At 47.3% G+C, this 26,006-nt stretch overlaps 39 non-coding genes across 39 annotated transcripts; 23 read left to right on the top strand and 16 right to left on the bottom strand.

Moving 5' to 3' along the window:
* The first annotated feature begins 634 nt into the window (after window positions 1–634).
* Window positions 635–705, top strand: TRNAG-GCC (transfer RNA glycine (anticodon GCC)). The gene has a single exon. It is a non-coding gene; the product is annotated as a tRNA-Gly (tRNA).
* A 299-nt stretch (window positions 706–1,004) lies between these two features.
* Window positions 1,005–1,075, top strand: TRNAG-GCC (transfer RNA glycine (anticodon GCC)). Its single transcript has one exon. It is a non-coding gene; the product is annotated as a tRNA-Gly (tRNA).
* A 1,042-nt stretch (window positions 1,076–2,117) lies between these two features.
* On the top strand, window positions 2,118–2,188 carry TRNAG-GCC (transfer RNA glycine (anticodon GCC)). Its single transcript has one exon. It is a non-coding gene; the product is annotated as a tRNA-Gly (tRNA).
* A 490-nt stretch (window positions 2,189–2,678) lies between these two features.
* Window positions 2,679–2,752, bottom strand: TRNAK-CUU (transfer RNA lysine (anticodon CUU)). Its single transcript has one exon. It is a non-coding gene; the product is annotated as a tRNA-Lys (tRNA).
* Window positions 2,753–2,859: 107 nt separating this feature from the next.
* Window positions 2,860–2,930, top strand: TRNAG-GCC (transfer RNA glycine (anticodon GCC)). The gene has a single exon. It is a non-coding gene; the product is annotated as a tRNA-Gly (tRNA).
* An 861-nt stretch (window positions 2,931–3,791) lies between these two features.
* Window positions 3,792–3,864, bottom strand: TRNAK-CUU (transfer RNA lysine (anticodon CUU)). Its single transcript has one exon. It is a non-coding gene; the product is annotated as a tRNA-Lys (tRNA).
* Window positions 3,865–4,532: 668 nt separating this feature from the next.
* On the bottom strand, window positions 4,533–4,606 carry TRNAK-CUU (transfer RNA lysine (anticodon CUU)). The gene has a single exon. It is a non-coding gene; the product is annotated as a tRNA-Lys (tRNA).
* Window positions 4,607–5,273: 667 nt separating this feature from the next.
* On the bottom strand, window positions 5,274–5,347 carry TRNAK-CUU (transfer RNA lysine (anticodon CUU)). The gene has a single exon. It is a non-coding gene; the product is annotated as a tRNA-Lys (tRNA).
* Window positions 5,348–5,823: 476 nt separating this feature from the next.
* Window positions 5,824–5,894, top strand: TRNAG-GCC (transfer RNA glycine (anticodon GCC)). Its single transcript has one exon. It is a non-coding gene; the product is annotated as a tRNA-Gly (tRNA).
* An 861-nt stretch (window positions 5,895–6,755) lies between these two features.
* TRNAK-CUU (transfer RNA lysine (anticodon CUU)) lies at window positions 6,756–6,828 on the bottom strand. The gene has a single exon. It is a non-coding gene; the product is annotated as a tRNA-Lys (tRNA).
* Window positions 6,829–6,935: 107 nt separating this feature from the next.
* Window positions 6,936–7,006, top strand: TRNAG-GCC (transfer RNA glycine (anticodon GCC)). Its single transcript has one exon. It is a non-coding gene; the product is annotated as a tRNA-Gly (tRNA).
* Window positions 7,007–7,677: 671 nt separating this feature from the next.
* Window positions 7,678–7,748, top strand: TRNAG-GCC (transfer RNA glycine (anticodon GCC)). The gene has a single exon. It is a non-coding gene; the product is annotated as a tRNA-Gly (tRNA).
* An 864-nt stretch (window positions 7,749–8,612) lies between these two features.
* Window positions 8,613–8,688, bottom strand: TRNAK-CUU (transfer RNA lysine (anticodon CUU)). The gene has a single exon. It is a non-coding gene; the product is annotated as a tRNA-Lys (tRNA).
* Window positions 8,689–8,985: 297 nt separating this feature from the next.
* TRNAK-CUU (transfer RNA lysine (anticodon CUU)) lies at window positions 8,986–9,058 on the bottom strand. Its single transcript has one exon. It is a non-coding gene; the product is annotated as a tRNA-Lys (tRNA).
* A 1,224-nt stretch (window positions 9,059–10,282) lies between these two features.
* Window positions 10,283–10,353, top strand: TRNAG-GCC (transfer RNA glycine (anticodon GCC)). Its single transcript has one exon. It is a non-coding gene; the product is annotated as a tRNA-Gly (tRNA).
* A 121-nt stretch (window positions 10,354–10,474) lies between these two features.
* TRNAK-CUU (transfer RNA lysine (anticodon CUU)) lies at window positions 10,475–10,547 on the bottom strand. The gene has a single exon. It is a non-coding gene; the product is annotated as a tRNA-Lys (tRNA).
* A 1,591-nt stretch (window positions 10,548–12,138) lies between these two features.
* TRNAG-GCC (transfer RNA glycine (anticodon GCC)) lies at window positions 12,139–12,209 on the top strand. Its single transcript has one exon. It is a non-coding gene; the product is annotated as a tRNA-Gly (tRNA).
* Window positions 12,210–12,330: 121 nt separating this feature from the next.
* On the bottom strand, window positions 12,331–12,403 carry TRNAN-AUU (transfer RNA asparagine (anticodon AUU)). The gene has a single exon. It is a non-coding gene; the product is annotated as a tRNA-Asn (tRNA).
* A 1,039-nt stretch (window positions 12,404–13,442) lies between these two features.
* TRNAK-CUU (transfer RNA lysine (anticodon CUU)) lies at window positions 13,443–13,515 on the bottom strand. Its single transcript has one exon. It is a non-coding gene; the product is annotated as a tRNA-Lys (tRNA).
* Window positions 13,516–13,621: 106 nt separating this feature from the next.
* TRNAG-GCC (transfer RNA glycine (anticodon GCC)) lies at window positions 13,622–13,692 on the top strand. The gene has a single exon. It is a non-coding gene; the product is annotated as a tRNA-Gly (tRNA).
* Window positions 13,693–13,813: 121 nt separating this feature from the next.
* Window positions 13,814–13,886, bottom strand: TRNAK-CUU (transfer RNA lysine (anticodon CUU)). The gene has a single exon. It is a non-coding gene; the product is annotated as a tRNA-Lys (tRNA).
* Window positions 13,887–13,993: 107 nt separating this feature from the next.
* TRNAG-GCC (transfer RNA glycine (anticodon GCC)) lies at window positions 13,994–14,064 on the top strand. Its single transcript has one exon. It is a non-coding gene; the product is annotated as a tRNA-Gly (tRNA).
* Window positions 14,065–14,183: 119 nt separating this feature from the next.
* Window positions 14,184–14,256, bottom strand: TRNAK-CUU (transfer RNA lysine (anticodon CUU)). Its single transcript has one exon. It is a non-coding gene; the product is annotated as a tRNA-Lys (tRNA).
* Window positions 14,257–14,363: 107 nt separating this feature from the next.
* TRNAG-GCC (transfer RNA glycine (anticodon GCC)) lies at window positions 14,364–14,434 on the top strand. The gene has a single exon. It is a non-coding gene; the product is annotated as a tRNA-Gly (tRNA).
* Window positions 14,435–15,295: 861 nt separating this feature from the next.
* TRNAK-CUU (transfer RNA lysine (anticodon CUU)) lies at window positions 15,296–15,368 on the bottom strand. Its single transcript has one exon. It is a non-coding gene; the product is annotated as a tRNA-Lys (tRNA).
* Window positions 15,369–15,475: 107 nt separating this feature from the next.
* TRNAG-GCC (transfer RNA glycine (anticodon GCC)) lies at window positions 15,476–15,546 on the top strand. Its single transcript has one exon. It is a non-coding gene; the product is annotated as a tRNA-Gly (tRNA).
* Window positions 15,547–15,845: 299 nt separating this feature from the next.
* TRNAG-ACC (transfer RNA glycine (anticodon ACC)) lies at window positions 15,846–15,916 on the top strand. Its single transcript has one exon. It is a non-coding gene; the product is annotated as a tRNA-Gly (tRNA).
* Window positions 15,917–16,958: 1,042 nt separating this feature from the next.
* On the top strand, window positions 16,959–17,029 carry TRNAG-GCC (transfer RNA glycine (anticodon GCC)). The gene has a single exon. It is a non-coding gene; the product is annotated as a tRNA-Gly (tRNA).
* A 1,041-nt stretch (window positions 17,030–18,070) lies between these two features.
* Window positions 18,071–18,141, top strand: TRNAG-ACC (transfer RNA glycine (anticodon ACC)). Its single transcript has one exon. It is a non-coding gene; the product is annotated as a tRNA-Gly (tRNA).
* A 1,974-nt stretch (window positions 18,142–20,115) lies between these two features.
* TRNAK-CUU (transfer RNA lysine (anticodon CUU)) lies at window positions 20,116–20,188 on the bottom strand. Its single transcript has one exon. It is a non-coding gene; the product is annotated as a tRNA-Lys (tRNA).
* Window positions 20,189–20,295: 107 nt separating this feature from the next.
* On the top strand, window positions 20,296–20,366 carry TRNAG-ACC (transfer RNA glycine (anticodon ACC)). The gene has a single exon. It is a non-coding gene; the product is annotated as a tRNA-Gly (tRNA).
* A 1,041-nt stretch (window positions 20,367–21,407) lies between these two features.
* TRNAG-GCC (transfer RNA glycine (anticodon GCC)) lies at window positions 21,408–21,478 on the top strand. The gene has a single exon. It is a non-coding gene; the product is annotated as a tRNA-Gly (tRNA).
* Window positions 21,479–22,148: 670 nt separating this feature from the next.
* TRNAG-GCC (transfer RNA glycine (anticodon GCC)) lies at window positions 22,149–22,219 on the top strand. The gene has a single exon. It is a non-coding gene; the product is annotated as a tRNA-Gly (tRNA).
* A 119-nt stretch (window positions 22,220–22,338) lies between these two features.
* On the bottom strand, window positions 22,339–22,411 carry TRNAK-CUU (transfer RNA lysine (anticodon CUU)). The gene has a single exon. It is a non-coding gene; the product is annotated as a tRNA-Lys (tRNA).
* A 107-nt stretch (window positions 22,412–22,518) lies between these two features.
* On the top strand, window positions 22,519–22,589 carry TRNAG-GCC (transfer RNA glycine (anticodon GCC)). The gene has a single exon. It is a non-coding gene; the product is annotated as a tRNA-Gly (tRNA).
* A 299-nt stretch (window positions 22,590–22,888) lies between these two features.
* On the top strand, window positions 22,889–22,959 carry TRNAG-ACC (transfer RNA glycine (anticodon ACC)). The gene has a single exon. It is a non-coding gene; the product is annotated as a tRNA-Gly (tRNA).
* A 1,604-nt stretch (window positions 22,960–24,563) lies between these two features.
* Window positions 24,564–24,636, bottom strand: TRNAK-CUU (transfer RNA lysine (anticodon CUU)). Its single transcript has one exon. It is a non-coding gene; the product is annotated as a tRNA-Lys (tRNA).
* Window positions 24,637–24,743: 107 nt separating this feature from the next.
* Window positions 24,744–24,814, top strand: TRNAG-GCC (transfer RNA glycine (anticodon GCC)). The gene has a single exon. It is a non-coding gene; the product is annotated as a tRNA-Gly (tRNA).
* Window positions 24,815–25,113: 299 nt separating this feature from the next.
* TRNAG-ACC (transfer RNA glycine (anticodon ACC)) lies at window positions 25,114–25,184 on the top strand. Its single transcript has one exon. It is a non-coding gene; the product is annotated as a tRNA-Gly (tRNA).
* Window positions 25,185–26,006: the final 822 nt, after the last annotated feature.

Raw genomic sequence — 26,006 nt, 5'->3', positions numbered from 1 at the left:
AAAGTGAGGACAGCCATTTGCGCTGTGGTGGGGAAAGTTGACAGTGTTCCACATACAATGGTACAGGAAAAGAAAAAAAACATCCGCCCAATGTGGGGCTCGAACCCACGACCCTGAAATTAAGAGTCTCATGCTTTACCGACTGAGTTAGCAATGCTTGGTAACTGAGGAGTTGTGGTGATGGCAAGGCAAGGCATCCTGACTCTCCTGCTTTGTTTTGTACACTAAAGTACATGAGTAAGTCTAAAATTAAGCATCTGTGGATCATTGGTGGTTCAGTGGTAGAAATCTAGCCGGCCACGTGGGAGGCCGGGTTCAATTCCCGGTCAATACATTCCTGAGTTTTTGCTGATAGGGCAGTGCATTTTGTGAAAGTGAGGACAGCCATTTACGCTGTGGTGATGCAAGTATACACTGTTCCACATACAATGGTACAGGAAGAGAAAAAAACAACTGCCCAACATGGAGCTCAAATACATGACCCTAAGATTAATAGTCTTATGCTCTAGCGACTGTGCTAGTCGGGCTTGGTTACGTAGGCTTGGAGGTGATGGCAAGGCAAGGCATCCTGATACTCCTGCTTTGTTTTATACACTAAAGTACATGAGTAAGTGTAAAATTAGGCATCTGTGGAGCATTGGTGGTTCAGTGGTAGAATTCTCGCCTGCCGCGCGGGAGGCCTGGGTTCGATTCCTGGTCAGTGCAGTCCTGGGATTTTGCTGATATGGCAGTGTATTTTGTGAAAGTGAGGACAGTCATTTGCGCTGTGGTGGGGGAAGTTGACAGTGTTCCACATACAATGGTACAGGAAAAGAAAAAACATCCGCCCAATGTGGGGCTCGAACCCACGACCCTGAGAATAAGAGTCTCATGCTTTACCGACTGAGTTAGCCAGGATTGGTTGAGAATGTATGGAGGTGATGGCAAGGCAAGGCATCCTGACACTCCTGCTTTATTTCATACACTAAAGTACACGAGTAAGTGTAAAATTAAGTATCTGTGGAGCATTGGTGGTTCAGTGGTAGAATTCTCGCCTGCCACGCGGGAGGCCCAGGTTCGATTCCCGGCCAATGCAGTCCTGAGTTTTTGCTGATTTGGCAGTGCATTTTGTGAAAGTGAGGACAGCCATTTGCGCTGTGGTGGGGCAAGTTGACAGTGTTCCACATACAATGGTACAGGAAAAGAAAAAAAACATCCGCCCAATGTGGGGCTCGAACCCATGACCCTGAGATTAAGAGTTTCATGCTTTACCGACTGAGTTAGCAATGCTTGGTAACCAAGGAGTTGTGGTGATGGTGATGGCAAGGCAAGGCATCCTGACTCTCCTGCTTTGTTTTGTACACTAAAGTACATGAGTAAGTCTAAAATTAAGCATCTGTGGATCATTGGTGGTTCAGTGGTAGAAATCTAGCCGGCCACGTGGGAGGCCGGGTTCAATTCCCGGTCAATACATTCCTGAGTGTTTGCTGATAGGGCAGTGCATTTTGTGAAAGTGAGGACAGCCATTTGCGCTGTGGTGATGCAAGTATACACTGTTCCACATACAATGGTACAGGAAGAGAAAAAAACAACTGCCCAACATGGAGCTCAAATACATGACCCTAAGATTAATAGTCTTATGCTCTAGCGACTGTGCTAGTCGGGCTTGGTTACGTAGGCTTGGAGGTGATGGCAAGGCATCCTGACACTCCTGCTTTGTTTTATACACTAAAGTACATGAGTAAGTGTAAAATTAGGCATCTGTGGAGCATTGGTGGTTCAGTGGTTGAATTCTCGCCTGCCACTCGTGAGGCCCGGAATCGATTCCCGGCCAATGCAGTCCTGAGTTTTTGCTGATATGGCAGTGTATTTTGTGAAAGTGAGGACAGCCATTTGCGCTCTGGTGGTGCAAGTTGACAGTGTTCCACATACAATGGTACAGGAAAAGAAAAAACATCCGCACAACGTGGGGCTCGAACCCACGACCCTGAGATTAAGAGTCTCATGCTCCACCGACTGAGCTAGACAGGCTTGGTTGAGAATGTATGGAGGTGATGGCAAGGCAAGGCATCCTGACACTCCTGCTTTATTTCATACACTAAAGTACACGAGTAAGTGTAACGTTAAGTATCTGTGGAGCATTGGTGGTTCAGTGGTAGAATTCTCGCCTGCCACGCGGGAGGCCCGGGTTTGATTTCCGGCCAATGCAGTCCTGAATTTTTGCTGATATGGCAGTGCATTTTGTGAAAGTGAGGACAGCCATTTGCGCTGTGGTGGTGCAAGTTGACAGTGTTCCACATACAATGGTACAGGAAAAGAAAAAAAACATCCGCCCAATGAGGGGCTCGAACCCACGACCCTGAGATTAAGAGTCTCATGCTTTACCGACTGAGTTAGCAATGCTTGGTAACCGAGGAGTTGTGGTGATGGCAAGGCAAGGCATCCTGACTCTCCTGCTTTGTTTTGTACACTAAAGTACATGAGTAAGTCTAAAATTAAGCATCTGTGGATCATTGGTGGTTCAGTGGTAGAAATCTAGCCGGCCACGTGGGAGGCCGGGTTCAATTCCCGGTCAATACATTCCTGAGTTTTTGCTGATAGGGCAGTGCATTTTGTGAAAGTGAGGACAGCCATTTGCGCTGTGGTGGTGCAAGTATACAGTGTTCCACATACAATGGTACAGGAAAAGAAAAAACATCCGCCCAACGTGGGGCTCGAAACCCACGACCCTGAGATTAAGAGTCTCATGCTCTACCGACTGAGCGAGCCAGGCTTGGTTTCGAATGTATGGAGGTGATGGCAAGGCAAGGCATCCTGACACTCCTGCTTTATTTCATACACTAAAGTACACGAGTAAGTGTAAAATTAAGTGTCTGTGGAGCGTTGGTGGTTCAGTGGAAGAATTCTCGCCTGCCACGCGGGAGGCCTGGGTTCGATTCCCGGCCAATGCAGTCCTGAGTTTTTGCTGATATGGCAGTGCATTTTGTGAAAGTGAGGACAGCCATTTGCGCTATGGTGGGGCAAGTTGACAGTGTTCCACATACAATGGTACAGGAAAAGAAAAAAAACATCCACCCAATGTGGGGCTCGAACCCACGACCATGAGATTAAGAGTCTCATGCTTTACCGACTGAGTTAGCAATGCTTGGTAACTGAGGAGTTGTGGTGATGGCAAGGCAAGGCAAGGCATCCTGACTCTCCTGCTTTGTTTTGTACACTAAAGTACATGAGTAAGTCTAAAATTAAACATCTGTGGATCATTGGTGGTTCAGTGGTAGAAATCTAGCCGGCCACGTGGGAGGCCGGGTTCAATTCCCGGTCAAAACATTCCTGAGTGTTTGCTGATAGGGCAGTGCATTTTGTGAAAGTGAGGACAGCCATTTGCGCTGTGGTGATGCAAGTATACACTGTTCCACATACAATGGTACAGGAAGAGAAAAAAACAACTGCCCAACATGGAGCTCAAATACATGACCCTAAGATTAATAGTCTTATGCTCTAGCGACTGTGCTAGTCGGGCTTGGTTACGTAGGCTTGGAGGTGATGGCAAGGCATCCTGACACTCCTGCTTTGTTTTATACACTAAAGTACATAAGTAAGTGTAAAATTAGGCATCTGTGGAGCATTGGTGGTTCAGTGGTAGAATTCTCGCCTGCCACTCGTGAGGCCCGGAATCGATTCCCGGCCAATGCAGTCCTGAGTTTTTGCTGATATGGCAGTGTATTTTGTGAAAGTGAGGACAGCCATTTGCGCTCTGGTGGTGCAAGTTGACAGTGTTCCACATACAATGGTACAGGAAAAGAAAAAACATCCGCCCAACGTGGGGCTCGAACCCACGACCCTGAGATTAAGAGTCTCATGCTCTACCGACTGAGCTAGACAGGCTTGGTTGAGAATGTATGGAGGTGATGGCAGGGCAAGGCATCCTGACACTCCTGCTTTATTTCATACACTAAAGTACACGAGTAAGTGTAACGTTAAGTATCTGTGGAGCATTGGTGGTTCAGTGGTAGAATTCTCGCCTGCCGCGCGGGAGGCCCAGGTTTGATTTCCGGCCAATGCAGTCCTGAATTTTTGCTGATATGGCAGTGCATTTTGTGAAAGTGAGGACAGCCATTTGCGCTGTGGTGGTGCAAGTTGACAGTGTTCAACATACAATGGTACAGGAAAAGAAAAAAAACATCCGCCCAATGTGGGGCTCGAACCCACGACCCTGAGATTAAGAGTCTCATGCTTTACCGACTGAGTTAGCAATGCTTGGTAACCGAGGAGTTGTGGTGATGGCAAGGCAAGGCATTCTGACTCTCCTGCTTTGTTTTGTACACTAAAGTACATGAGTAAGTCTAAAATTAAGCATATGTGGATCATTGGTGGTTCAGTGGTAGAAATCTAGCCGGCCACGTGGGAGGCTGGGTTCAATTCCCGGTCAATACATTCCTGAGTTTTTGCTGATAGGGCAGTGCATTTTGTGAAAGTGAGGACAGCCATTTGCGCTGTGGTGGTGCAAGTATACAGTGTTCCACATACAATGGTACAGGAAAAGAAAAAACATCCGCCCAACGTGGGGCTCAAAACCCACGACCCTGAGATTAAGAGTCTCATGCTCTACCGACTGAGCTAGCCAGGCTTGGTTGAGAATGTATGGAGGTGATGGCAAGGCAAGGCATCCTGACACTCCAGCTTTATTTCATACACTAAAGTACACGAGTAAGTGTAAAATTAAGTATCTGTGGAGCATTGGTGGTTCAGTGGTAGAAATCTAGCCGGCCACGTGGGAGGCCGGGTTCAATTCCCGGTCAATACATTCCTGAGTTTTTGCTGATAGGGCAGTGCATTTTGTGAAAGTGAGGACAGCCATTTGCGCTGTGGTGGTGCAAGTTGACAGTGTTCAACATACAATGGTACAGGAAAAGAAAAAAAACATCCGCCCAATGTGGGGCTCGAAACCACGACCCTGAGATTAAGAGTCTCATGCTTTACCGACTGAGTTAGCAATGCTTGGTAACCGAGGAGTTGTGGTGATGGCAAGGCAAGGCATCCTGACTCTCCTGCTTTGTTTTGTACACTAAAGTACATGAGTAAGTCTAAAATTAAGCATATGTGGATCATTGGTGGTTCAGTGGTAGAAATCTAGCCGGCCACGTGGGAGGCTGGGTTCAATTCCCGGTCAATACATTCCTGAGTTTTTGCTGATAGGGCAGTGCATTTTGTGAAAGTGAGGACAGCCATTTGCGCTGTGGTGGTGCAAGTATACAGTGTTCCACATACAATGGTACAGGAAAAGAAAAAACATCCGCCCAACGTGGGGCTCAAAACCCACGACCCTGAGATTAAGAGTCTCATGCTCTACCGACTGAGCTAGCCAGGCTTGGTTGAGAATGTATGGAGGTGATGGCAAGGCAAGGCATCCTGACACTCCAGCTTTATTTCATACACTAAAGTACACGAGTAAGTGTAAAATTAAGTATCTGTGGAGCATTGGTGGTTCAGTGGTAGAAATCTAGCCGGCCACGTGGGAGGCCGGGTTCAATTCCCGGTCAATACATTCCTGAGTTTTTGCTGATAGGGCAGTGCATTTTGTGAAAGTGAGGACAGCCATTTGCGCTGTGGTGGTGCAAGTATACAGTGTTCCACATACAATGGTACAGGAAAAGAAAAAACATTTGCCCAACGTGGGGCTCAAACCCACGACCCTGAGATTAAGAGTCTCATGTTGTACCGACTGAGCTAGCCAGGCTTGGTTGAAAATGTATGGAGGTGATGGCAAGGCAAGGCATCCTGACACTCCTGCTTTATTTCATACACTAAAGTACACGAGTAAGTGTAAAATTAAGTATCTGTGGAGCATTGGTGGTTCAGTGGTAGAATTCTCGCCTGCCACGCGGGAGGCCTGGGTTCTATTCCCGGTCAGTGCAGTCCTGAGTTTTTGCTGATATGGCAGTGCATTTTGTGAAAGTGTGGACAGCCATTTGCGCTGTGGTGGGGCAAGTTGACAGTGTTCCACATACAATGGTACAGGAAAAGAAAAAAAACATCCACCCAATGTGGGGCTCGAACCCACGACCCTGAGATTAAGAGTCTCATGCTTTACCGACTGAGTTAGCAATGCTTGGTAACCGAGGAGTTGTGGTGATGGAAAGGCAAGGCATCCTGACACTCCTGCTTTGTTTTGTACACTAAAGTACATGAGTAAGTCTAAAATTAAGCATCTGTGGATCATTGGTGATTCAGTGGTAGAAATCTAGCCGGCCACGTGGGAGGCCGGGTTCAATTCCCGGTCAATACATTCCTGAGTTTTTGCTGATAGGGCAGTGCATTTTGTGAAAGTGAGGACAGCCATTTGCGCTGTGGTGATGCAAGTATACACTGTTCCACATACAATGGTACAGGAAGAGAAAAAAACAACTGCCCAACATGGAGCTCAAATACATGACCCTAAGATTAATAGTCTTATGCTCTAGCGACTGTGCTAGTCGGGCTTGGTTACGTAGGCTTGGAGGTGATGGCAAGGCAAGGCATCCTGACACTCCTGCTTTGTTTTATACACTAAAGTACATGAGTAAGTGTAAAATTAGGCATCTGTGGAGCATTGGTGGTTCAGTTGTAGAATTCTCGCCTGCCACGCATGAGGCCCGGAATCGATTCCCGGCCAATGCAGTCCTGAGTTTTTGCTGATATGGCAGTGTATTTTGTGAAAGTGAGGACAGCCATTTGCGCTGTGGTGGTGCAAGTATACAGTGTTCCACATACAATGGTACAGGAAAAGAAAAAACATCCGCCTAACGTGGGGCTCGAACCCACGACACTGAGATTAAGAGTCTCATGCTCTACCGACTGAGCTAGCCAGGCTTGGTTTCGAATGTATGGAGGTGATGGCAAGGCAAGGCATCCTGACACTCCTGCTTTGTTTCATACACTAAAGTACACGAGTAAGTGTAAAATTAAGTACCTGTGGAGCATTGGTGGTTCAGTGGTAGAATTCTCGCCTGCCACGCGGGAGGCCTGGGTTCGGTTCCCGGCCAATGCAGTGCTGAGTTTTTGCTGATATGGCAGTGCATTTTGTGAAAGTGAGGACAGCCATTTGCGCTGTGGTGGGGCAAGTTGACAGTGTTCCACATACAATGGTACAGGAAAAGAAAAAAAACATCCGCCCAATGTGGGGCTCGAACCCACGACCCTGAGATTAAGAGTCTCATGCTTTACCGACTGAGTTAGCAATGCTTGGTAACTGAGGAGTTGTGGTGATGGCAAGGCAAGGCATCCTGACTCTCCTGCTTTGTTTTATACACTAAAGTACATGAGTAAGTGTAAAATTAGGCATCTGTGGAGCATTGGTGGTTCAGTGGTAGAATTCTCGCCTGCCACTCGTGAGGCCTGGAATCGATTCCCGGCCAATGCAGTCCTGAGTTTTTGCTGATATGGCAGTGTATTTTGTGAAAGTGAGGACAGCCATTTGCGCTGTGGTGGGGGAAGTTGACAGTGTTCCACATACAATGGTACAGGAAAAGAAAAAACATCCGCCCAATGTGGGGCTCGAACCCACGACCCTGAGAATAAGAGTCTCATGCTTTACCGACTGAGTTAGCCAGGATTGGTTGAGAATGTATGGAGGTGATGGCAAGGCAAGGCATCCTGACACTCCTGCTTTATTTCATACACTAAAGTACACGAGTAAGTGTAAAATTAAGTATCTGTGGAGCATTGGTGGTTCAGTGGTAGAATTCTCGCCTGCCACGCGGGAGGCCCGGGTTCGATTCCCAGCCAATGCAGTCCTGAGTTTTTGCTGATTTGGCAGTGCATTTTGTGAAAGTGAGGACAGCCATTTGCGCTGTGGTGGGGCAAGTTGACAGTGTTCCACATACAATGGTACAGGAAAAGAAAAAAAACATCCGCCCAATGTGGGGCTCGAACCCACGACCCTGAGATTAAGAGTTTCATGCTTTACCGACTGAGTTAGCAATGCTTGGTAACCAAGGAGTTGTGGTGATGGTGATGGCAAGGCAAGGCATCCTGACTCTCCTGCTTTGTTTTGTACACTAAAGTACATGAGTAAGTCTAAAATTAAGCATCTGTGGATCATTGGTGGTTCAGTGGTAGAAATCTAGCCGGCAACGTGGGAGGCCGGGTTCAATTCCCGGTCAATACATTCCTGAGTTTTTGCTGATAGGGCAGTGCATTTTGTGAAAGTGAGGACAGCCATTTGCGCTGTGGTGGTGCAAGTATACACTGTTACACATACAATGGTACAGGAAGAGAAAAAAACAACTGCCCAACATGGAGCTCAAATACATGACCCTAAGATTAATAGTCTTATGCTCTAGCGACTGTGCTAGTCGGGCCTGGTTATGTAGGCTTGGAGGTGATGGCAAGGCAAGGCATCCTGACACTCCTGCTTTGTTTTATACACTAAAGTACATGAGTAAGTGTAAAATTAGGCATCTGTGGAGCATAGGTGGTTCAGTGGTAGAATTCTCGCCTGCCACGCGTGAGGCCCGGAATCGATTCCCGGCCAATGCAGTCCTGAGTTTTTGCTGATATGGCAGTGTATTTTGTGAAAGTGAGGACAGCCATTTGCGCTGTGGTGGTGCAAGTTGACAGTGTTCCACATACAATGGTACAGGAAAAGAAAAAACATCCGTCCAACGTGGGGCTCGAACCCACGACCCTGAGATTAAGAGTCTCATGCTCTACCGACTGAGCTAGCCAGGATTGGCTAAGAATGTATGGAGGTGATGGCAAGGCAAGGCATCCTGACACTCCAGCTTTGTTTCATACACTAAAGTACACGAGTAAGTGTAAAATTAAGTATCTGTGGAGCATTGGTGGTTCAGTGGTAGAATTCTTGCCTGCCACGAGGGAGGCCCAGGTTCGATTCCCGGCCAATGCAGTCCTGAGTTTTTGCTGATATGGCAGTGCATTTTGTGAAAGTGAGGACAGCCATTTGCGCTGTGGTGGTGCAAGTATACAGTGATCCACATACAATGGTACAGGAAAAGAAAAAACATTCGCCCAACGTGGGGCTCGAACCCACGACCCTGAGATTAAGAGTCTCATGCTCTACCGACTGAGCTAGCCAGGCTTGGTTGCGAATGTATGGAGGTGATGGCAAGGCAAGGCTAGGCATCCTGACACTCCTGCTTTGTTTCATACACTAAAGTACACGAGTAAGTGTAAAATTAAGCATCTGTGGATCATTGGTGGTTCAATGGTAGAAATCTAGCCGGCCACGTGGGAGGCCGGGTTCAATTCCCGGTCAATACATTCCTGAGTTTTTGCTGATAGGGCAGTGCATTTTGTGAAAGTGAGGACAGCCATTTGCGCTGTGGTGATGCAAGTATACACTGTTCCACATACAATGGTACAGGAAGAGAAAAAAACAACTGCCCAACATGGAGCTCAAATACATGACCCTAAGATTAATAGTCTTATGCTCTAGCGACTGTGCTAGTCGGGCTTGATTACGTAGGCTTGGAGGTGATGGCAAGGCAAGGCATCCTGACACTCCTGCTTTGTTTTATACACTAAAGTACATGAGTAAGTGTAAAATAAGGCATCTGTGGAGCATTGTTGGTTCAGTGGTAGAATTCTCGCCTGCCACGCGTGAGGCCCGGAATCGATTCCCGGCCAATGCAGTCTTGAGTTTTTGCTGATATGGCAGTGTATTTTGTGAAAGTGAGGACAGCCATTTGCGCTGTGGTGGTGCAAGTTGACAGTGTTCCACATACAATGGTACAGGAAAAGAAAAAAAACATCCGCCCAATGTGGGGCTCGAACCCACGACCCTGAGATTAAGAGTCTCATGCTTTACCGACTGAGTTAGCAATGCTTGGTAACCGAGGAGTTGTGGTGATGGCAAGGCAAGGCATCCTGACTCTCCTGCTTTGTTTTGTACACTAAAGTACATGAGTAAGTCTAAAATTAAGCATCTGTGGATAATTGGTGGTTCAGTGGTAGAAATCTAGCCGGCCACGTGGGAGGCCGGGTTCAATTCCCGGTCAATACATTCCTGAGTTTTTGCTGATAGGGCAGTGCATTTTGTGAAAGTGAGGACAGCCATTTGCGCTGTGGTGATGCAAGTATACACTGTTCCACATACAATGGTACAGGAAGAGAAAAAAACAACTGGCCAACATGGAGCTCAAATACATGACCCTAAGATTAATAGTCTTATGCTCTAGCGACTGTGCTAGTCGGGCTTGGTTACGTAGGCTTGGAGGTGATGGCAAGGCAAGGCATCCTGACACTCCTGCTTTGTTTTATACACTAAAGTACATGAGTAAGTGTTAAATTAGGCATCTGTGGAGCATTGGTGGTTCAGTGGTAGAATTCTCGCCTGCCACGCGTGAGGCCCGTGTTCGATTCCCGGCCAATGCAGTCCTGAGTTTTTGCTGATATGGCAGTGCATTTTGTGAAAGTGAGGACAGCCATTTGCGCTGTGGTGGTGCAAGTTGACAGTGTTCCACATACAATGGTACAGGAAAAGAAAAAAAACATCCGCCCAATGTGGGGCTCGAACCCACGACCCTGAGATTAAGAGTCTCATGCTCTACCAACTGAGCTAGCCAGGCTTGGTTGAGAATGTATGGAGGTGATGGCAAGGCAAGGCATCCTGACACTCCTGCTTTGTTTCATACACTAAAGTACACGAGTAAGTGTAAAGTTAAGTATCTGTGGAGCATTGGCGGTTCAGTGGTAGAATTCTCGCCTGCCACGAGGGAGGCCCGGGTTTGATTCCCGGCCAATGCAGTCCTGAGTTTTTGCTGATATGGCAGTGCATTTTGTGAAAGTGAGGACAGCCATTTGCGCTGTGGTGGTGCAAGTTGACAGTGTTCCACATACAATGGTACAGGAAAAGAAAAAAAACATCCGCCCAATGTGGGGCTCGAACCCACGACCCTGAGATTAAGAGTCTCATGCTTTACCGACTGAGTTAGCAATGCCTGGTAACCGAGGAGTTGTGGTGATGGCAAGGCAAGGCATCCTGACTCTCCTGCTTTGTTTTGTACACTAAAGTACATGAGTAAGTCTAAAATTAAGCATCTGTGGATCATTGGTGGTTCAGTGGTAGAAATCTAGCCGGCCACGTGGGAGGCCGGGTTCAATTCCCGGTCAATACATTCCTGAGTTTTTGCTGATAGGGCAGTGCATTTTGTGAAAGTGAGGACAGCCATTTGCGCTGTGGTGATGCAAGTATACACTGTTCCACATACAATGGTACAGGAAGAGAAAAAAACAACTGCCCAACATGGAGCTCAAATACATGACCCTAAGATTAATAGTCTTATGCTCTAGCGACTGTGCTAGTCGGGCTTGATTACGTAGGCTTGGAGGTGATGGCAAGGCAAGGCATCCTGACACTCCTGCTTTGTTTTATACACTAAAGTACATGAGTAAGTGTAAAATAAGGCATCTGTGGAGCATTGTTGGTTCAGTGGTAGAATTCTCGCCTGCCACGCGTGAGGCCCGGAATCGATTCCCGGCCAATGCAGTCTTGAGTTTTTGCTGATATGGCAGTGTATTTTGTGAAAGTGAGGACAGCCATTTGCGCTGTGGTGGTGCAAGTTGACAGTGTTCCACATACAATGGTACAGGAAAAGAAAAAAAACATCCGCCCAATGTGGGGCTCGAACCCACGACCCTGAGATTAAGAGTCTCATGCTTTACCGACTGAGTTAGCAATGCTTGGTAACCGAGGAGTTGTGGTGATGGCAAGGCAAGGCATCCTGACTCTCCTGCTTTGTTTTGTACACTAAAGTACATGAGTAAGTCTAAAATTAAGCATCTGTGGATAATTGGTGGTTCAGTGGTAGAAATCTAGCCGGCCACGTGGGAGGCCGGGTTCAATTCCCGGTCAATACATTCCTGAGTTTTTGCTGATAGGGCAGTGCATTTTGTGAAAGTGAGGACAGCCATTTGCGCTGTGGTGATGCAAGTATACACTGTTCCACATACAATGGTACAGGAAGAGAAAAAAACAACTGGCCAACATGGAGCTCAAATACATGACCCTAAGATTAATAGTCTTATGCTCTAGCGACTGTGCTAGTCGGGCTTGGTTACGTAGGCTTGGAGGTGATGGCAAGGCAAGGCATCCTGACACTCCTGCTTTGTTTTATACACTAAAGTACATGAGTAAGTGTTAAATTAGGCATCTGTGGAGCATTGGTGGTTCAGTGGTAGAATTCTCGCCTGCCACGCGTGAGGCCCGTGTTCGATTCCCGGCCAATGCAGTCCTGAGTTTTTGCTGATATGGCAGTGCATTTTGTGAAAGTGAGGACAGCCATTTGCGCTGTGGTGGTGCAAGTTGACAGTGTTCCACATACAATGGTACAGGAAAAGAAAAAAAACATCCGCCCAATGTGGGGCTCGAACCCACGACCCTGAGATTAATAGTCTCATGCTCTACCAACTGAGCTAGCCAGGCTTGGTTGAGAATGTATGGAGGTGATGGCAAGGCAAGGCATCCTGACACTCCTGCTTTGTTTCATACACTAAAGTACACGAGTAAGTGTAAAGTTAAGTATCTGTGGAGCATTGGCGGTTCAGTGGTAGAATTCTCGCCTGCCACGAGGGAGGCCCGGGTTTGATTCCCGGCCAATGCAGTCCTGAGTTTTTGCTGATATGGCAGTGCATTTTGTGAAAGTGAGGACAGCCATTTGCGCTGTGGTGGTGCAAGTTGACAGTGTTCCACATACAATGGTACAGGAAAAGAAAAAAAACATCCGCCCAATGTGGGGCTCGAACCCACGACCCTGAGATTAAGAGTCTCATGCTTTACCGACTGAGTTAGCAATGCCTGGTAACCGAGGAGTTGTGGTGATGGCAAGGCAAGGCATCCTGACTCTCCTGCTTTGTTTTGTACACTAAAGTACATGAGTAAGTCTAAAATTAAGCATCTGTGGATCATTGGTGGTTCAGTGGTAGAAATCTAGCCGGCCACGTGGGAGGCCGGGTTCAATTCCCGGTCAATACATTCCTGAGTTTTTGCTGATAGGGCAGTGCATTTTGTGAAAGTGAGGACAGCCATTTGCGCTGTGGTGATGCAAGTATACACTGTTCCACATACAATGGTACAGGAAGAGAAAAAAACAACTGCCCAACATGGAGCTCAAATACATGACCCTAAGATTAATAGTCTTATGCTCTAGCGACTGTGCTAGTCTGGCTTGGTTACGTAGGCTTGGAGGTGATGGCAAGGCAAGGCATCCTGACACTCCTGCTTTGTTTTATACACTAAAGTACATGAGTAAGTGTAAAATTAGGCATCTGTGGAGCATTGGTGGTTCAGTGGTAGAATTCTCGCCTGCCACGCGTGAGGCCCGGAATCGATTCCCGGCCAATGCAGTCCTGAGTTTTTGCTGATATGGCAGTGTATTTTGTGAAAGTGAGGACAGCCATTTGCGCTGTGGTGGTGCAAGTATACAGTGTTCCACATACAATGGTACAGGAAAAGAAAAAGCATTCGCCCAACGTAGGGCTCGAACCCACGACCCTGAGATTAAGAGTCTCATGCTTTACCGACTGAGCTAGCCGGGCTTGGTTGAGAATGCATGGAGGTGATGCAAGGCAAGGCATCCAGACACTCCAGCTTTGTTTCATACACTGAAGTACACGAGTAAGTGTAAAACTAAGTATCTGTGGAGCATTGGTGGTTCAGTGGTAGAATTCTCGCCTGCCATGCGGGAGGCCCGGGTTCGATTCCCGGCCAATGCAGTCCTGAGCTTTTGCTGATATGGCATTGCATTTTGTGAAAGTGAGGACAGCCATTTGCGCTGTGGTGGTGCAAGTTGACAGTGTTCCACATACTATGGTACAGGAAAAGAAAAAAAACATCTGCCCAAAGTGGGGCTCGAACCCACGACCCTGAGATTAAGAGTCTCATGCTTTACCGACTGAGCTAGCCAGGCTTGGTTGAGCATGTTTAGAGGTGATGGCAAGGCAAGGCATCCTGACACTCCTGCTTTGTTTCATACACTAAAGTACACGAGTAAGTGTAAAATTAAGTATCTGTGGAGCATTGGTGGTTCAGTGGTAGAATTCTCGCCTGCCACGTGGGAGGCCCGGGTTCGATTCCCGGCCAATGCAGTCCTGAGTTTTTGCTGATATGGCAGTGCGTATTGTGAAAGTGAGGACAGCCATTTGCGCTGTGGTGGTGCAAGTTGACAGTGTTCCACATACAATGGTACAGGAAAAGAAAAAACATCCGCCCAACGTGGGGCTCGAACCCACGACCCTGAAATTAAGAGTCTCATGCTCTACCGACTGAGCTAGCAAGGCTTGGTTGAGCATGTTTAGAGGTGATGGCAAGGCAAGGCATCCTGACACTCCTGCTTTGTTTCATACACTAAAGTACACGAGTAAGTGTAAAATTAAGTATCTGTGGAGCATTGGTGGTTCAGTGGTAGAATTCTCGCCTGCCACGTGGGAGGCCCGGGTTCGATTCCTGGCCAATGCAGTCCTGAGTTTTTGCTGATATGGCAGTGCATTTTGTGAAAGTGAGGACAGCCATTTGCGCTGTGGTGGTGCAAGTTGACAGTGTTCCACATACAATGGTACAGGAAAAGAAAAAAAACATCCGCCCAATGTGGGGCTCGAACCCACGACCATGAGATTAAGAGTCTCATGCTTTACTGACTGAGTTAGCAATGCTTGGTAACCGAGGAGTTGTGGTGATGGCAAGGCAAGGCATCCTGACTCTCCTGCTTTGTTTTGTACACTAAAGTACATGAGTAAGTCTAAAATTAAGCATCTGTGGATCATTGGTGGTTCAGTGGTAGAAAACTAGCCGGCCACGTGGGAGGCCGGGTTCAATTCCCGGTCAATATATTCCTGAGTTTTTGCTGATAGAGCAGTGCATTTTGTGAAAGTGAGGACAGCCATTTGCGCTGTGGTGATGCAAGTATACACTGTTCCACATACAATGGTACAGGAAGAGAAAAAAACAACTGCCCAACATGGAGCTCAAATACATGACCCTAAGATTAATAGTCTTATGCTCTAGCGACTGTGCTAGTCGGGCTTGGTTACGTAGGCTTCGAGGTGATGGCAAGGCAAGGCATCCTGACACTCCTGCTTTGTTTTATACACTAAAGTACATGAGTAAGTGTAAAATTAGGCATCTGTGGAGCATTGGTGGTTCAGTGGTAGAAATCTCGCCTGCCACGCGTGAGGCCCGGAATCGATTCCCGGCCAATGCAGTCCTGAGTTTTTGCTGATATGGCAGTGTATTTTGTGAAAGTGATGACAGCCATTTGCGCTGTGGTGGTGCAAGTATACAGTGTTCCACATACAATGGTACAGGAAAAGAAAAAACATCCGCCTAACGTGGGGCTCGAACCCACGACCCTGAGATTAAGAGTCTCATGCTCTACCGACTGAGCTAGCTGGGCTTGGTTGAGAATGCATGGAGGTGATGGCAAGGCAAGGCATCCTGACACTCCTGCTTTGTTTCATACACTAAAGTACACGAGTAAGTGTAAAATTAAGTATCTGTGGAGCATTGGTGGTTCAGTGGTAGAATTCTCGCCTGCCACGCGGGAGGCCCGGGTTCGATTCCCGGCCAATGCAGTCCTGAGCTTTTGCTGATATGGCAGTGCATTTTGTGAAAGTGAGGACAGCCATTTGCGCTGTGGTGGTGCAAGTATACAGTGTTCCACATACAATGGTACAGGAAAAGAAAAAACATCCGCCCAACGTGGGGTTCTAACCCACGAACCTGAGATTAAGAGACTCATGCTCTACCGACTGAGCTAGCCAGGCTTGATTGAGAATGTATGGAGGTGATGGCAAGTCAAGGCATCCTGACACTCCTGCTTTGTTTCATACACTAAAGTACACGAGTAAGTGTAAAATTAAGTATCTGTGGAGCATTGGTGGTTCAGTTGTAGAATTCTCGCCTACCACGCGGGAGGCCCGGGTTCGATTCCCGGCCAATGCAGTCTTGAGTTTTTGCTGATATGGCAGTGCATTTTGTGAAAGTGAGGACAGCCATTTGCGCTGTGGTGGTGCAAGTTGACAGTGTTCCACATACAATGGTACAGGAAAAGAAAAAAAAACATCCGCCCAATGTAGGGCTCGAACCCACGACCCTGAGATTAAGAGTCTCATGCTTTACCGACTGAGTTAGCAATGTTTGGTAACCGAGGAGTTGTGGTGATGGCAAGGCAAGGCATCCTGATTCTCCTGCTTTGTTATGTACACTAAAGTACATGAGTAAGTCTAAAATTAAGCATCTGTGGATCATCGGTGGTTCAGTGGTAGAAATCTAGCCGGCCACGTGGGAGGCCGGGTTCAATTCCCGGTCAATACATTCCTGAGTTTTTGCTGATAAGGCAGTGCATTTTGTGAAAGTGAGGACAGCCATTTGCGCTGTGGTGATGCAAGTATACACTGTTCCACATACAATGGTACAGGAAGAGAAAAAAACAACTGCCCAACATGGAGCTCAAATACATGACCCTAAGATTAATAGTCTTATGCTCTAGCGACTGTGCTACTCGGGCTTGGTTATGTAGGCTTGGAGGTGATGGCAAGGCAAGGCATCCTGATACTCCTGCTTTGTTTTATACACTAAAGTACATGAGTAAGTGTAAAATTAGGCATCTGTGGAGCATTGGTGGTTCAGTGGTAGAATTCTCGCCTGCCACGCGTGAGGCCCGGAATCGATTCCCGGCCAATGCAGTCCTGAGTTTTTGCTGATATGGCAGTGTATTTTGTGAAAGTGAGGACAACCATTTGCGCTGTGGTGGTGCAAGTATACAGTGTTCCACATACAATGGTACAGGAAAAGAAAAAACATCCGCCCAACGTGGGGCTCAAACCAACAACCCTGAAATTAAGAGTCTCATGCTCTACCGACTGAGCTAGCCAGGCTTGGTTGAGCATGTTTAGAGGTGATGGCAAGGCAAGGCATCCTGACACTCCTGCTTTGTTTCATACACTAAAGTACACAAGTAAGTGTAAAATTAAGTATCTGTGGAGCATTGGTGGTTCAGTGGTAGAATTCTCGCCTGCCACGTGGGAGGCCCGGGTTCGATTCCTGGCCAATGCAGTCCTGAGTTTTTGCTGATATGGCAGTGCATTTTGTGAAAGTGAGGACAGCCATTTGCGCTGTGGTGGTGCAAGTTGACAGTATTCCACATACAATGGTACAGGAAAAGAAAAAAAACATCCGCCCAATGTGGGGCTCGAACCCACGACCCTGAGATTAAGAGTCTCATGCTTTACCGACTGAGTTAGCAATGCTTGGTAACCGAGGAGTTGTGGTGATGGCAAGGCAAGGCATCCTGACTCTCCTGCTTTGTTTTGTACACTAAAGTACATGAGTAAGTCTAAAATTAAGCATCTGTGGATCATTGGTGGTTCAGTGGGAGAAATCTAGCCGGCCACGTGGGAGGCCGGGTTCAATTCCCGGTCAATACATTCCTGAGTTTTTGCTGATAGGGCAGTGCATTTTGTGAAAGTGAGGACAGCCATTTGCGCTATGGTGATGCAAGTATACACTGTTCCACATACAATGGTACAGGAAGAGAAAAAAACAACTGCCGAACATGGAGCTCAAATACATGACCCTAAGATTAATAGTTTTATGCTCTAGCGACTGTGCTAGTCGGGCTTGGTTACGTAGGCTTGGAGGTGATGGCAAGGCAAGGCATCCTGACACTCCTGCTTTGTTTTATACACTAAAGTACATGAGTAAGTGTAAAATTAGGCATCTGTGGAGCATTGGTGGTTCAGTGGTAGAATTCTCGCCTGCCACGCGTGAGGCCCGGAATCGATTCCCGGCCAATGCAGTCCTGAGTTTTTGCTGATATGGCAGTGTATTTTGTGAAAGTGATGACAGCCATTTGCGCTGTGGTGGTGCAAGTATACAGTGTTCCACATACAATGGTACAGGAAAAGAAAAAACATCCGCCCAACGTGGGGTTCTAACCCACGAACCTGAGATTAAGAGACTCATGCTCTACCGACTGAGCTAGCCTGGCTTGATTGAGAATGTATGGAGGTGATGGCAAGGCAAGGCATCCTGACACTCCTGCTTTGTTTCATACACTAAAGTACACGAGTAAGTGTAAAACTAAGTATCTGTGGAGCATTGGTGGTTCAGTTGTAGAATTCTCGCCTACCACGCGGGAGGCCCGGGTTCGATTCCCGGCCAATGCAGTCTTGAGTTTTTGCTGATATGGCAGTGCATTTTGTGAAAGTGAGGACAGCCATTTGCGCTGTGGTGGTGCAAGTTGACAGTGTTCCACATACAATGGTACAGGAAAAGAAAAAAAACATCCGCCCAATGTGGGGCTCGAACCCACGACCCTGAGATTAAGAGTCTCATGCTTTACCGACTGAGTTAGCAATGCTTGGTAACCGAGGAGTTGTGGTGATGGCAAGGCAAGGCATCCTGACTCTCCTGCTTTGTTATGTACACTAAAGTACATGAGTAAGTCTAAAATTAAGCATCTGTGGATCATCGGAGGTTCAGTGGTAGAAATCTAGCCGGCCACGTGGGAGGCCGGGTTCAATTCCCGGTCAATACATTCCTGAGTTTTTGCTGATAAGGCAGTGCATTTTGTGAAAGTGAGGACAGCCATTTGCGCTGTGGTGATGCAAGTATACACTGTTCCACATACAATGGTACAGGAAGAGAAAAAAACAACTGCCCAACATGGAGCTCAAATACATGACCCTAAGATTAATAGTCTTATGCTCTAGCGACTGTGCTAGTCGGGCTTGGTTATGTAGGCTTGGAGGTGATGGCAAGGCAAGGCATCCTGACACTCCTGCTTTGTTTTATACACTAAAGTACATGAGTAAGTGTAAAATTAGGCATCTGTGGAGCATTGGTGGTTCAGTGGTAGAATTCTCGCCTGCCACGCGTGAGGCCCGGAATCGATTCCCGGCCAATGCAGTCCTGAGTTTTTGCTGATATGGCAGTGTATTTTGTGAAAGTGAGGACAACCATTTGCGCTGTGGTGGTGCAAGTATACAGTGTTCCACATACAATGGTACAGGAAAAGAAAAAACATCCGCCCAACGTGGGGCTCGAGCCCACAACCCTGAAATTAAGAGTCTCATGCTCTACCGACTGAGCTAGCCAGGCTTGGTTGAGCATGTTTAGAGGTGATGGCAAGGCAAGGCATCCTGACACTCCTGCTTTGTTTCATACACTAAAGTACACGAGTAAGTGTAAAATTAAGTATCTGTGGAGCATTGGTGGTTCAGTGGTAGAATTCTCGCCTGCCACGTGGGAGGCCCGGGTTCGATTACTGGCCAATGCAGTCCTGAGTTTTTGCTGATATGGCAGTGCATTTTGTGAAAGTGAGGACAGCCATTTGCTCTGTGGTGGTGCAAGTTGACAGTGTTCCACATACAATGGTACAGGAAAAGAAAAAAAACATCCGCCCAATGTGGGGCTCGAACCCACGACCCTGAGATTAAGAGTCTCATGCTTTACCGACTGAGTTAGCAATGCTTGGTAACCGAGGCGTTGTGGTGATGGCAAGGCAAGGCATCCTGACTCTCCTGCTTTGTTTTGTACACTAAAGTACATGAGTAAGTCTAAAATTAAGCATCTGTGGATCATTGGTGGTTCAGTGGGAGAAATCTAGCCGGCCACGTGGGAGGCCGGGTTCAATTCCTGGTCAATACATTCCTGAGTTTTTGGTGATAGGGCAGTGCATTTTGTGAAAGTGAGGACAGCCATTTGCGCTGTGGTGATGCAAGTATACACTGTTCCACATACAATGGTACAGGAAGAGAAAAAAACAACTGCCCAACATGGAGCTCAAATACATGACCCTAAGATTAATAGTCTTATGCTCTAGCGACTGTGCTAGTCGGGCTTGGTAACGTAGGCTTGGAGGTGATGGCAAGGAAAGGCATCCTGACACTCCTGCTTTGTTTTATACACTAAAGTACATGAGTAAGTGTAAAATTAGGCATCTGTGGAGCATTGGTGGTTCAGTGGTAGAATTCTCGCCTGCCACGCGTGAGGCCCGGAATCGATTCCCGGCCAATGCAGTCCTGAGTTTTTGCTGATATGGCAGTGTATTTTGTGAAAGTGATGACAACCATTTGCGCTGTGGTGGTGCAAGTATACAGTGTTCCACATACAATGGTACAGGAAAAGAAAAAAACATCCGCCCAACGTGGGGCTCGAACCCACGAACCTGAGATTAAGAGACTCATGCTCTACCGACTGAGCTAGCCAGGCTTGGTTGAGAATGTATGGAGGTGATGGCAAGGCAAGGCATCCTGACACTCCTGCTTTGTTTCATACACTAAACTACACGAGTAAGTGTAAAATTAAGTATCTGTGGAGCATTGGTGGTTCAGTGGTAGAATTCTCGCCTACCACGCGGGAGGCCCGGGTTCTATTCCCGGCCAATGCAGTCTTGAGTTTTTGCTGATATGGCAATGCCTTTTGTGAAAGTGAGGACAGCCATTTGCGCTGTGGTGGTGCAAGTTGACAGTGTTCCACATACAATGGTACAGGAAAAGAAAAAAAACATCCGCCCGATGTGGGGCTCGAACCCACGAACCTGAGATTAAGAGTCTCATGCTTTACCGACTGAGTTAGCAATGCTTGGTAACTGAGGAGTTGTGGTGATGGCAAGGCAAGGCATCCTGACTCTCCTGCTTTGTTTTGTACACTAAAGTACATGAGTAAGTCTAAAATTAAGCATCTGTGGATCATCGGTGGTTCAGTGGTAAAAATCTAGCCGGCCACGTGGGAGGCCGGGTTCAATTCCCGGTCAATACATTCCTGAGTTTTTGCTGATAGGGCAGTGCATTTTGTGAAAGTGAGGACAGCCATTTGCGCTGTAGTGATGCAAGTATACACTGTTCCACATACAATGGTACAGGAAGAGAAAAAAACAACTGCCCAACATGGAGCTCAAATACATGACCCTAAGATTAATAGTCTTATGCTCTAGCGACTGTGCTAGTCGGGCTTGGTTACGTAGGCTTGGAGGTGATGGCAAGGCAAGGCATCCTGATACTCCTGCTTTGTTTTATACACTAAAGTACATGAGTAAGTGTAAAATTAGGCATCTGTGGAGCATTGGTGGTTCAGTGGTAGAATTCTCGCCTGCCACGCGTGAGGCCCGGAATCGATTCCCGGCCAATGCAGTCCTGAGTTTTTGCTGATATGGCAGTGTATTTTGTGAAAGTGAGGACAGCCTTTTGCGCTGTGGTGGTGCAAGTATACAGTGTTCCACATACAATGGTACAGGAAAAGAAAAAACATCCACCCAACGTGAGGCTTGAACCCACGACCCTGAGATTAAGAGTCTCATGCTCTACCAACTGAGCTAGCCGGGATTGGTTGACAATGCATGGAGGTGATGGCAAGGCAAGGCATCCTGACACTCCTGCTTTGTTTCATACACTAAAGTACACGAGTAAGTGTAAAACTAAGTATCTGTGGAGCATTGGTGGTTCAGTGGTAGAATTCTCGCCTGCCATGCAGGAGGCCTGGGTTCGATTCCCGGCCAATGCAGTCCTGAGCTTTTGCTGATATGGCAGTGCATTTTGTGAAAGTGAGGACAGCCATTTGCGCTGTGGTGGTGCAAGTTGACAGTGTTCCACATACAATGGTACAGGAAAAGAAAAAAACATCCGCCCAATGTTGGGTTCAAACCCACGACCCTGAGATTAAGAGTCTCATGCTTTACCGACTGAGTTAGCAATGCTTGGTAACCGAGGAGTTGTGGTGATGGCAAGGCAAGGCATCCTGACTCTCCTGCTTTGTTTTGTACACTAAAGTACATGAGTAAGTCTAAAATTAAGCATCTGTGGATCATTGGTGGTTCAGTGGTAGAAATCTAGCCGGCCACGTGGGAGGCCGGGTTCAATTCCCGGTCAATACATTCCTGAGTTTTTGCTGATAGGGCAGTGCATTTTGTGAAAGTGAGGACAGCCATTTGCGCTGTGGTGATGCAAGTATACACTGTTCCACATACAATGGTACAGGAAGAGAAAAAAACAACTGCCGAACATGGAGCTCAAATACATGACCCTAAGATTAATAGTCTTATGCTCTAGCGACTGTGCTAGTCGGGCTTGGTTACGTAGGCTTGGAGGTGATGGCAAGGAAAGGCATCCTGACACTCCTGCTTTGTTTCATTCACTAAAGTAAACGAGTAAGTGTAAAATTAAGCATCTGTGGAGCATTGGTGGTTCAGTGGTAGAATTCTCGCCTGCCACGCGGGAGTCCAGGGTTCGATTCCCGGCCAATGCAGTCCTGAGTTTTTGCTGATATGGCAGTGTATTTTGTGAAAGTGATGACAGCCATTTGCGCTGTGGTGGTGCAAGTATACAGTGTTCCACATACAATGGTACAGGAAAAGAAAAAACATCCGCCCAACGTGGGGCTCGAACCCACGACCCTGAGATTAAGAGTCTCATGCTCTACCGACTGAGCTAGCCGGGCTTGGTTGAGAATGCATGGAGGTGATGGCAAGGCAAGGCATCCTGACACTCCTGCTTTGTTTCATACACTAAAGTACACGAGTAAGTGTAAAATTAAGTATCTGTGGAGCATTGGTGGTTCAGTGGTAGAATTCTCGCCTGCCACGCGGGAGGCCCGGGTTCGATTCCCGGCCAATGCAGTCCTGAGCTTTTGCTGATATGGCAGTGCATTTTGTGAAAGTGAGGACAGCCATTTGCGCTGTGGTGGTGCAAGTATACAGTGTTCCACATACAATGGTACAGGAAAAGAAAAAACATCCGCCCAACGTGGGGTTCTAACCCACGAACCTGAGATTAAGAGACTCATGCTCTACCGACTGAGCTAGCCAGGCTTGATTGAGAATGTATGGAGGTGATGGCAAGGCAAGGCATCCTGACACTCCTGCTTTGTTTCATACACTAAAGTACACGAGTAAGTGTAAAACTAAGTATCTGTGGAGCATTGGTGGTTCAGTTGTAGAATTCTCGCCTACCACGTGGGAGGCCCGGGTTCGATTCCCGGCCAATGCAGTCTTGAGTTTTTGCTGATATGACAGTGCATTTTGTGAAAGTGAGGACAGCCATTTGCGCTGTGGTGGTGCAAGTTGACAGTGTTCCACATACAATGGTACAGGAAAAGAAAAAAAAACATCCGCCCAATGTGGGGCTCGAACCCACGACCCTGAGATTAAGAGTCTCATGCTTTACCGACTGAGTTAGCAATGCTTGGTAACCGAGGAGTTGTGGTGATGGCAAGGCAAGGCATCCTGACACTCCTGCTTTGTTTTATACACTAAAGTACATGAGTAAGTGTAAAATTAGGCATCTGTGGAGCATTGGTGGTTCAGTGGTAGAATTCTCGCCTGCCACGCGTGAGGCCCGGAACCGATTCCCGGCCAATGCAGTCCTGAGTTTTTGCTGATATGGCAGTGTATTTTGTGAAAGTGAGGACAACCATTTGCGCTGTGGTGGTGCAAGTATACAGTGTTCCACATACAATGGTACAGGAAAAGAAAAAACATCCGCCCAACGTGGGGCTCGAGCCCACAACCCTGAAATTAAGAGTCTCATGCTCTACCGACTGAGCTAGCCAGGCTTGGTTGAGCATGTTTAGAGGTGATGGCAAGGCAAGGCATCCTGACACTCCTGCTTTGTTTCATACACTAAAGTACACGAGTAAGTGTAAAATTAAGTATCTGTGGAGCATTGGTGGTTCAGTGGTAGAATTCTCGCCTGCCACGTGGGAGGCCCGGGTTCGATTACTCGCCAATGCAGTCCTGAGTTTTTGCTGATATGGCAGTGCATTTTGTGAAAGTGAGGACAGCCATTTGCGCTGTGGTGGTGCAAGTTGACAGTGTTCCACATACAATGGTACAGGAAAAGAAAAAAAACATCCGCCCAATGTGGGGCTCGAACCCACAACCCTGAGATTAAGAGTCTCATGCTTTACCGACTGAGTTAGCAATGCTTGGTAACCGAGGCGTTGTGGTGATGGCAAGGCAAGGCATCCTGACTCTCCTGCTTTGTTTTGTACACTAAAGTACATGAGTAAGTCTAAAATTAAGCATCTGTGGATCATTGGTGGTTCAGTGGGAGAAATCTAGCCGGCCACGTGGGAGGCCGGGTTCAATTCCCGGTCAATACATTCCTGAGTTTTTGCTGATAGGGCAGTGCATTTTGTGAAAGTGAGGACAGCCATTTGCGCTGTGGTGATGCAAGTATACACTGTTCCACATACAATGGTACAGGAAGAGAAAAAAACAACTGCCCAACATGGAGCTCAAATACATGACCCTAAGATTAATAGTCTTATGCTCTAGCGACTGTGCTAGTCGGGCTTGGTTACGTAGGCTTGGAGGTGATGGCAAGGAAAGGCATCCTGACACTCCTGCTTTGTTTTATACACTAAAGTACATGAGTAAGTGTAAAATTAGGCATCTGTGGAGCATTGGTGGTTCAGTGGTAGAATTCTCGCCTGCCACGCGTGAGGCCCGGAATCGATTCCCGGCCAATGCAGTCCTGAGTTTTTGCTGATATGGCAGTGTATTTTGTGAAAGTGATGACAACCATTTGCGCTGTGGTGGTGCAAGTATACAGTGTTCCACATACAATGGTACAGGAAAAGAAAAAACATCCGCCCAACGTGGGGCTCGAACCCACGACCCTGAGATTAAGAGTCTCATGCTCTACCGACTGAGCTAGCCGGGCTCGGTTGATAATGCATGGAGGTGATGGCAAGGCAAGGCATCCTGACACTCCTGCTTTGTTTCATACACTAAAGTACACGAGTAAGTGTAAAATTAAGTATCTGTGGAGCATTGGTGGTTCAGTGGTAGAATTCTCGCCTGCCACGCGGGAGGCCCGGGTTCGATTCCCGGCCAATGCAGTCCTGAGCTTTTGCTGATATGGCAGTGCATTTTGTGAAAGTGAGGACAGCCATTTGCGCTGTGGTGGTGCAAGTATACAGTGTTCCACATACAATGGTACAGGAAAAGAAAAAACATCCGTCCAATGTGGGGTTCTAACCCACGAACCTGAGATTAAGAGACTCATGCTCTACCGACTGAGCTAGCCAGGCTTGGTTGAGAATGTATGGAGGTGATGGCAAGGCAAGGCATCCTGACACTCCTGCTTTGTTTCATACACTAAAGTACACGAGTAAGTGTAAAATTAAGTATTTGTGGAGCATTGGTGGTTCAGTGGTAGAATTCTCGCCTACCACGCGGGAGGCCCGGGTTCGATTCCCGGCCAATGCAGTCTTGAGTTTTTGCTGATATGGCAATGCCTTTTGTGAAAGTGAGGACAGCCATTTGCGCTGTGGTGGTGCAAGTTGACAGTGTTCCACATACAATGGTACAGGAAAAGAAAAAAACATCCGCCCAATGTGGGGTTCGAACCCACGACCCTGAGATTAAGAGTTTCATGCTTTACCGACTGAGTTAGCAATGCTTGGTAACCGAGGAGTTGTGGTGATGGCAAGGCAAGGCATCCAGACTCTCCTGCTTTGTTTTGTACACTAAAGTACATGAGTAAGTCTAAAATTAAGCATCTGTGGATCATTGGTGGTTCAGTGGTAGAAATCTAGCCGGCCACGTGGGAGGCCGGGTTCAATTCCCGGTCAATACATTCCTGAGTTTTTGCTGATAGGGAAGTGCATTTTGTGAAAGTGAGGACAGCCATTTGCGCTGTGGTGATGCAAGTATACACTGTTCCACATACAATGGTACAGGAAGAGAAAAAAACAACTGCCCAACATGGAGCTCAAATACATGACCCTAAGATTAATAGTCTTATGCTCTAGCGACTGTGCTAGTCGGGCTTGGTTACGTAGGCTTGGAGGTGATGGCAAGGCAAGGCATCCTGACACTCCTGCTTTGTTTTATACACTAAGGTATATGAGTAAGTGTAAAATTAGGCATCTGTGGAGCATTGGTGGTTCAGTGGTAGAATTCTCGCCTGCCACGCGTGAGGCCCGGAATCGATTCCCGGCCAATGCAGTCCTGAGTTTTTGCTGATATGGCAGTGTATTTTGTGAAAGTGAGGACAGCCATTTGCGCTGTGGTGGTGCAAGTATACAG

Source organism: Pseudophryne corroboree, chromosome 3 (genome assembly GCF_028390025.1).
Source record: "Pseudophryne corroboree isolate aPseCor3 chromosome 3, aPseCor3.hap2, whole genome shotgun sequence".
Taxonomy (NCBI): Eukaryota; Metazoa; Chordata; class Amphibia; order Anura; family Myobatrachidae; genus Pseudophryne; species Pseudophryne corroboree.
Note: the sequence above shows the minus strand (reverse complement) of the source record. Positions and strands in the feature narration are given on the sequence as shown.